Source organism: Colossoma macropomum, unplaced genomic scaffold (assembly GCF_904425465.1).
Source record: "Colossoma macropomum unplaced genomic scaffold, Colossoma_macropomum, whole genome shotgun sequence".
Classification (NCBI taxonomy): Eukaryota; Metazoa; Chordata; class Actinopteri; order Characiformes; family Serrasalmidae; genus Colossoma; species Colossoma macropomum.
In genome coordinates, this window is record NW_023494792.1 from 32133561 (window position 1) to 32142424 (window position 8864).

The following is an 8864-nucleotide window of genomic DNA, read 5'->3' on the forward strand; positions in this document are numbered from 1 at the left end:
AATCTGTTCTCCAGCATAACGTGTGGGTTCCACACTGTTTGGGGCTCTTTTATAAATGCTGGCAGGGCTCATGCTAAGCCTGGCATGAAATGATATCTACAAACCCTATAAACCCCATTTCTCAAGGCCTTTGAGTGCAGCCTGTTGCCAGGCGGTGGAGGTTTGTATGTGTGCGAAGCGAGCTGTTTACGTTTCCATGTATGACTAAGCAGAGAAAAAGGAACGCTTCGATCTGATGCCTCGGCCGTGTGTGTTTATCGGCTGTTTATAGATTAAATGGCCCATATGCTGCATTGTTCTTGTATCTTATTTTTTTTTCCTGAGGCCCACTTATAATGTTTGTGTCGTGGCCAACTGGGACTGTTAGAGCTCAGATTGTTCAGTTTGGGCCTCAAATGTAAAATCCTTGGTCAAAAACAAGGAAAAACACCTCTACGCTCTTAAAAATGATGGTTCTTCAAGGGTTCTTTAGTAAATAAATGGCTCTGTATAAAACCATGAACACTCAGAGAGCCATTTGCATGATTTAGGGGTTTTTGCATCATTAAATTGTTCTTCATATTGATGGAGAATGTGCTGTAGATGGTTCTATATAGAACCTGTTGTGACAGTGTCAAGCCTGTAACAATAGATGAACGGTTTTTGGTGCTATGTAGAATCCTTTTTTAAAAAAGGTTCTATGTAGACCCATTTAAAACACATTCCAAGGGTTCTTCAGTACAGTTGGATCTATATAGAACCATGAGCACTCAAAGAACCCTTGGAATAAAAAAGTGTTCTACATAGCACCAAAAATAGTTCTTCTATTGTTACAGGCTTGACATTGTAACAATAGGTTCTAGATAGACATTCTCCATCAATATGAAGAACAGTTTAATGATGCAAAGACCCCTAAATCATGCAAATGGTTCTTTGAGTGCTCATGGTTCTATATAGAACCATTTTCTTTACTAAAGAATCCTTGAAGAACCATACTGTACTGTGTGTACAGTAATACTAATTTCTGCTAGCTCCCCTATTGGAATCCAGTAGTATGTCAGCACTAAACTAATGTCGGCTTGTAACAGACATTAGCGTATATTTGACCTGTATGCAGTTTCACAGAGCTCACTTTTAAAGAGTCCTGACATGGAGCTGCTGCTGCTGTTTTTCATTTCTAACAACTGACTGAAATCTAGATAGACCACCAGTCTTATTCACACTCAGTGACATATCTAGAACCTTCAGAAGGGCTGGAGTGATATTCTCTCTCTCAAAATTGGTCCTTCTGATTCTACTGTTAGTTCTTAATAATGGTGGTGGTTAAAGCTACACTATATAAGATTTGGGATTTGGAGACCTCTCTGGTGGAAATGCGTAATTGCATTCAACGTACAGAAGAACATTTTATAATGTGGGTCTGAGCTGAAACACACTTTATAGTGTGAATGGATGAGGCAAAGCAGCAGTAGAATGAATAGGTGGTTATATGTAAGTGAGTTGGTTTTACTGACATTACAAAAACAGTGGATTGTTGTTTTTGCAGCTTAATTTCCATATATGGAATAAAAGGACAGGTGAGTGTTTCGAAACTTTTACAGTGTTTACATACTACATCCAATGTTTTTATTTAAAAAAAGTGAAGAAAATGCACTTAAAAGGAAGCAGGTGCAGAGCATTTCTGATCACCACTGGGAGCTCAGATGCCCCTTAAATGGCCAACTCCCACCATCAGGCCAAAGTTTTACTACAAACTTCTATAACCTAAGAATAGCTGAGTCAGTTTGCATTGAAGCCCCTGTAGTTACTGAATAATAAGCCTTGGTATGTAATAAGCCAGGGATTTTAAGGAGTTAAAGGCAACCTACTGATTCCTCAAACTGTTTATGTCACTCATACTTGCCTTTGCAGTGTGTTTACAATACCCACTGTTTTTATGTTGTGACTCTGTGTTGAGCTGCTAGGGAGCAATGTCCTTACAAAGGACACCTCTCACACTGCCCCCTTAGACACTCTTACAGACTTACATACATACTAGCACGCATGTATACACAACACTTAACTACCTGTAATACCATAGCAACAGCCTAGCAACCACCTGGGATAACATAGCAAAGGCCTAGCAACACCTCAGCAACCACCTGGGATACAATAGCAATGACATAGCGACACCTTAGCAACCATCTAGGAAAACAAAGCAATATCGTAGCAACATCTTAGCAACCACCTGGAATAACTTAGCAACAGCCTAGGAAAACCTTAGCAACTACCTGGGATACCATACCAATGGTGTAGCAGCACCTTAGCATCCACCTGGTATACTATAGCAATGACATAGCAACATCTTAGTAACCACCTGGGATAACATAATAACAGCCTAGTTCCACCTTAGCAACCCCCTGGGATAACATAGCATTATCCTGTCAAATTCAACCAAAATCTGCCCAATTTGGCAGGAAACCACCCAATCTGGCAACACTGTTTGTGACCTTTTGAGTGTTTTGGTAACAGATCCTCTGAATCTTGGTGGAGAAGCATTCAGGGCGCGTGTCCAATGCTACAGCGGTCAAGCTCTCTTTCCTTTTTTTTCTGGATGCATGTAATTTATTACCTCACAGACAGTGTTGATGTATAGCGTTCCATAGCGGCGCGTGTGCGCGTGCAGAATAAAGAGCGTGTGCCTTTATTACAGGCCTGTGGAAGGTCCTGTTTGTACAGCAGGCTGCTTTATTGCACCGGGCCTGCTATGAGACGGCTATAACCGAGACGGTTCTCCTTCACGTGGCCTCTCTGTGCAGGGTCTGCCACCTGGGCCGCTTTTTCTCCCCAGAGCTCGTCCGCTTTACTGTCCAAACAGCTCACTCCTGTTATTACTCGCTGAGGTCAGACCTTTTCACTGTCACTCATTTTTGCCTCTTTTCCTGAGAGGAGAGAAGACTGTGTGTGTCATGTAGATGGCATGCGTATGTGTGTGCGGCATTGTGGTTACAGGACCATCTCCAGAGACTTCTGCTGGAGACCTTCATCACTGACCTGTGAGAGCGCTCTGGGAAACCTCAAGTGCACATTTAGGGGAACAGAATGCCACATAGTTAAAAACTTCCTTTTGTAGCCAGTTCTACTCACTACACTGCTGAAAAAGCAGCACAGACCAGCATGAATTTTCACATTGGTTTATGCTGGTTTATGCTGATCTAGTGCTGGTTTGGTGCTAGTTTAGCTGGTCACCCAGCACGGTCGTACTGGTTAACAAGCGTACCAGCTTCCAAAACACAACATATACTGGTTTTGCTGGTTTTGCAGTGCATAGAACTCTTGATCTATGATAGGGAGAGTGTTCAGAAAAAAGAGTCTTTAAGTCAAACTGGGGACACTAGCCAGGTGGTCTTCTCCAAAGAGGGAGGTTAAAAAATTGTCCATATGGTTTTTTTAGAGTAATTTTAACTACATAATTTTTAACATCTAACATTTTACTTTGTACATTTAACATTGTAAACTAAAATATAGGAAAACCGTCCTATATTTATTTCATTTTTTATACTACATTTTAATTATGAATTAATAATTTAATTAGTTATAGCAAAATGGCAGTCATGCCCCTTCCCCCACTGTGTTTCATCACCTCTTCTTTTAAAAAACTCTAAGTGTTTAAGACTTGAGGAGACTGCTGTAGTTTTTGAAGTGAAACGTTTTCCCATTCTTGCTTGATAAAGGATTTCAGCTGCTCAATAATTCGTGATCTCCTTTGTCATATTTTTTCAATAGGTGACAAGTTTAGCACCTAGACACTTCTATTACTACGGAGCCATGCTGCTGTAATACGTGCAGAATGTGGTTTGACATTGTCTTGCTGAAATAAGCAAAGCTTTCCCTGAAAAAGACGTCATCTGGATGGCAGAATATGTTGCTCCAAAAGCTGTACATATCATTCAGCATTAATGGTGCCTTCACAGATGTGCACGTCACCCATGGCATGTGCACTAATGTACCCCCATACCATCACACGTTGGCTTTTGTGCTGATAACAAACCAGATGGTCTTTATCCTGCAGGAGAGAGTGTCCATGATTTCCAAAAGTAAATTAAAATTTTGATTTGTTGGACCACAGGATACTTATCCACTTCGTCTCAGTCCATCTTCAATGAGCTTACCCCCAGAGAAGGGCGGCAGCGTTTTTGGGTCCTGTTTATATTTGGTTTCTTCTTTGCATTTCAGGGTTTGAACTTGCATTTGTGGATGCAGTGATGAACTGTGTTCACAGACAGTGGTGTTCAGACGTGTTTCTGAGCCCATGCAGTGATTTCCACTACAGAATCATGTCTGTTTTTAATGTAGTGCCGCCAGAGGGCCTGAAAATCATGGCCAGGCAGTATTGGTTTTCTGTTGGCTATGCAGCCACAGTATCTAATGGGTGAAGCAAATCTACCTATCAGATGTAAATCTAAAAACATATGCAGAAAAATGGAAAAATTATTTGCAGGCCAGGTTTAAGGATAAAATGTAAAGATGTGACAGGCTGTATAAAGCTGTCTCGTGAGCTAGTAGTTTAAAATCCCTGACTTAGACAGTTGAGCCGCCTGGGAGCCCCCTTTCATCCATTTTTATAGATAACAGTATGTCATACTGTGTAAGAAACCACATCAGCAAGTACGTGATGTTTTCAGCATTCAGTTTGAATGATTCTAATTAGAGCTTCTGCTACCGATCAGCATCGTAGCTCAAGTGCAGAACCAAAAAAGCGAACTTCAGACACCAAGCAAGTCTTGGCTGACTGACTACATTTGAGGTAAAGGGGAAATTGTCTACATTTGAGGGTTCTCTGAATTATTCCTCTAAGGCAAGACAGAACTCCTCTTAATATTTTTCTTGCTGGTGAAACGAAGCGAGAAACGTTCTGATGGCCTGTACCTGAAGGCCTCTCATTAAAGAAAAAAATAAGAGACATCTGGGGATGAAAGTTTCTGAAGTGTGTCCAAGAATGAGGATTTTACCACGAATCCCTAACCTTTCACACATTCTGAATGTTTTTAATTGATGTGATGTCAGGTGATGGTATTGCTTTATAAACAGGGTAACACCCCCCCTCCTTATTGCGCACTTCACCTTATTAAAAATGTGCTTTCAAGTAGAAAACAGGCCTCCCTGTCCCACAGGCCTTTTCTCTTCTCTGCCTTTTTCCAGGCCTGTGATGTCCTTGTATTGTTTTACCTTTAGCTGGAGCACACAAGGGATTCGTCATTAAATCGTGGGGTGACAGGAGTCTGGACCTTGCCTGTATGACATCACCTCCGAAAACTCTCAGTAGAGCCTGGCCTGGTTTCACCATCATTCGGCTCGCGCTGAGTGAGAGAGAGCAGGAGTCCATAGAGAGGCTTTAATGCATGTATCAAGACTGGTATTACGGTCCGAAATGTATGGACTAGTGATTAACCCTCGGGCTGTCTTTACAAAAAAACGTTCATGCAACTTTAGTTGCTTGAAACCTATGTGAAACTAAATTATACTTGAGTTGCATAATGTAAAGTGCGCTGCAACTCACTGGAAACTCAGCTGCAACAATTGCAAGTATCTAAACTTCAACAAGTTTCAAGAAACAGCCAATCCAAACACCAATAATGCATCATGTGATCAGAACATCTGCTTGTGCCAGTAATTATTCTTCTTCAGCTTATTGTTATTATGATTTATATAGCTTCAATTCCCTGGCTGGGAGACCAGGGTCCTTTCTATGAGGAGTTTGCATTGCATTGGTCTCCTCCCACAGTCCAAAGACATACAGTCATGGAGCCACTTGGAGATGCTTAATTACTCCAGATAAAAAGCTTCAAATACATATATTTCACCTCTTTATAGTGATTATAATACAGTGTGTCATAAATATGACCTGCTAATTCGACTAAATAGTGAAGTAATTGAATGTGTTGCATGCAACTATGATTGTTTTAGAATTGCTTTGTATAACTGTGAAGTTGCGTGTAAATTATGTTGCATGCAGCTCACAACAGGCAACCAGTTGCATGAAAGTTTCACAGTGTAAAGCCATCTTTGGAAGTCTAGTTATGTAAATGTCCATGATTATTATTTACTTAGTTACATTAAAAAATTATATTTACATTTGATTTGCATTCTGTATCCATGAGTGAGAATGAGATGCATATGCATTGAAGGTCACCTTGTCCAACTCCAAACATCTGTTAGAGGCCCTCAAACATCGCTCTCTGGAGAATAGCTTTGGAATGAGTGGGAGTGATCTAGAACTGATCATCCAACATCAGTACCTGACCTCACTAAGGCCCTTGTGGCTGAATCCAATCAAATCCTCACCTCAGTATTCCCAAAATCTAGTGTAAAGCTATGCCAGAAGAGTAGAGGCTACAACAAACCCCCTATTAATACCAGAAGAAACATTGAATAAGCAGGTGTCTACAAACTTTTGGACATGGTGTAGCACTTCTTCCACTTACCAATGCAAATGTGGTATGAATTGAAAGTTTATAATCTGCTGTTTTGACAGAACCTCTCCACTTGTTTATGAGCTATAAGAGAGGAATGACTCATATAAAATGAGTAGATGGCTTTGTTATCATTGGCATTAACTTCTACATCTAAGGTTAACCAGTGGGCCTGTTTTAGATAGTTGGAAGGTTACCATGGCTGAAATAACAAGCTTTACTCTCAGAAGACTGGACATTATGTATCTTGAGTACATCAATACTTGGACTCAAATGCCTATTTATTCAAGCTGTAGACTTATAGTGATTTTGACATGCCCACCACAGCATCATCTGTGAAGGCTAATGCTTTGCTCCCTTGGCCTGATAAAGAGAAGGTCAGTGAGGAGGTGCCGTGTTTCTGCTTCGCTATGGTCCGGGGGGTTTGGGGGTGAACAGAGACGACTCACTTAATCCCTGCCCTCCCTCCCTGCTCACCGGACCATCAGCACACTATTGCTGCAACTACTGATGACCACAGATGAAAGGCCACAGTCCTTCGGCCTCCAGACCAGATCCAAACTTGAGTATAAATCCGCCAACAGCCTGTTTTTTCTTTGGCTCTCTGAAGCTCTGCATTCTCTTTTAAACTCCTTAGTGGTTCTTCGCTTGAATGTATGGTTCTAGGAAACTTTAACTGGTATGGAAGCTTTACATTACTGCGATGGACTGGCGACCTGTCCAGGGTGTATCCTGCCTTCCGCCCAATGACAGCTGGGATAGGCTCCAGCACCCCACCGTGACCCAGAAGGATAAGCGGTTTAGAAGATGGATGGATGGATGGATGGAAGCTTTACATTATGTAAATGTAAAGATTATGTAAAGCATAAAATAGCACTTGTGCTTTTCATAATCTATAGTACATAATAACATTAAAAGATTAAGAGAATCTGGAGAAATCTCTGTGTGCAAGGGACAAGGCCATGATCTTTGGGCCCTCAGGTGGCACTGCATTAAAAACAGACATGATTCTGTGTTGGAAATCACTGCATGGGCTCAGAAACACTTCTGAAAACCACTGTCTATGAAAACATTTTGTCGCTGCATCCACAAATGCAAGTTAAAACTCTAAAACACAAAGAAAAAACTGTCCATAAACAGGATCCAGAAATGCTGCCACCTTCTCTGGGCCCGAGCTCATTTAAAATGGACTGAAGGGAAGTGGAAAAGGGTCCCGTGGTCCGACGAATCAACATTTAAAATTCTTCTTCGAAATCATGGGCACCGTGATTTTGAAGAAGTTATCAGTGCACAGTTCAAAAGCCAGTATTCATGATGGTATAGAGGTGCATTAGTGCACATGGCATGGGTGGCGTGCACATCTGTGAAGGCACCATTAATGCTGAATGATATATACATGTTTTGGCAACATGTGCTGCCATCCAGACAACGTCTTTTTCAGGGAAGGTCTTGATTGTTTCAGCAAGACAATGCCAAACCACATTCTGCATGTATTACAGCAGCATTGCTCTGTATTAAAAGAGTCCGGGTGCCAAACTGGCCTGCCTGCAGTCCAGACCTGTCACCACTGATAACATTCATTATGAAATGAAAAATACGACAAATGAGCCCCCCAAACTGTTGAGCAGCTGAAATCCTATATCAAACAAGAACAGGAAAACATTTCACTTTTAAAACTACAGCAGCGTCTCCTCAGTTCCCAAACACTTACAAAGTGTTGTGAAAAGAAGAGGTGATGAAATACAGTGGTAAACATCCCCCCGTCCCAACTTTTTTGGAATATGTTGTTGGCATCACATTCAAAATGGGCATATATTTTTCAAAACACAATAAAATTTCTCAGTTTCAACATCTGATATGTTGTCTTTGTAGTATTTTCCTTTAAAAACATGATTTGCATATCGTTGCATCCTGTTTTTATTCACATTCTGCACAGCGTCCCAATTTTTTTGGAAATGGCATTGTAGATATGTATATATCATATTCATGGATATATTTGTAATTGTGTATATATTGTTCATATATTTATATATTTCACAGATATGTTATATTAATGCCTATTATTACACATTTGCACTGTCTGTTTTGCACTATTGCTACTATTTACACCTCTGGTAGATGCTAACTGCATTTTGTAGCCTTGTATTTTTTGAAGAACCGCCCACTCAGTTTCTTAGAGAACCAATAGTGGCTTGTTCTATAGCAATGCTGTTTTTTAGTTCCATTTAGCACATTTATTATCAAGAGTGTTGCTCTCACTCACATTCTTTTCATTTTGCTGATATTTGCTCTCTAGTCCTCTCTTGCACTCTCTCTCTCTCTCTCTCTCTCTCTCTCTCTCTCTCTCAGTGCAGTGCAGACTGGTGGAATGTTAGTTTTGGAGTTGGGGGTGTAAAGGGACTCTTTGAGTAAGCAGTGCTGCTCTGTCCATGT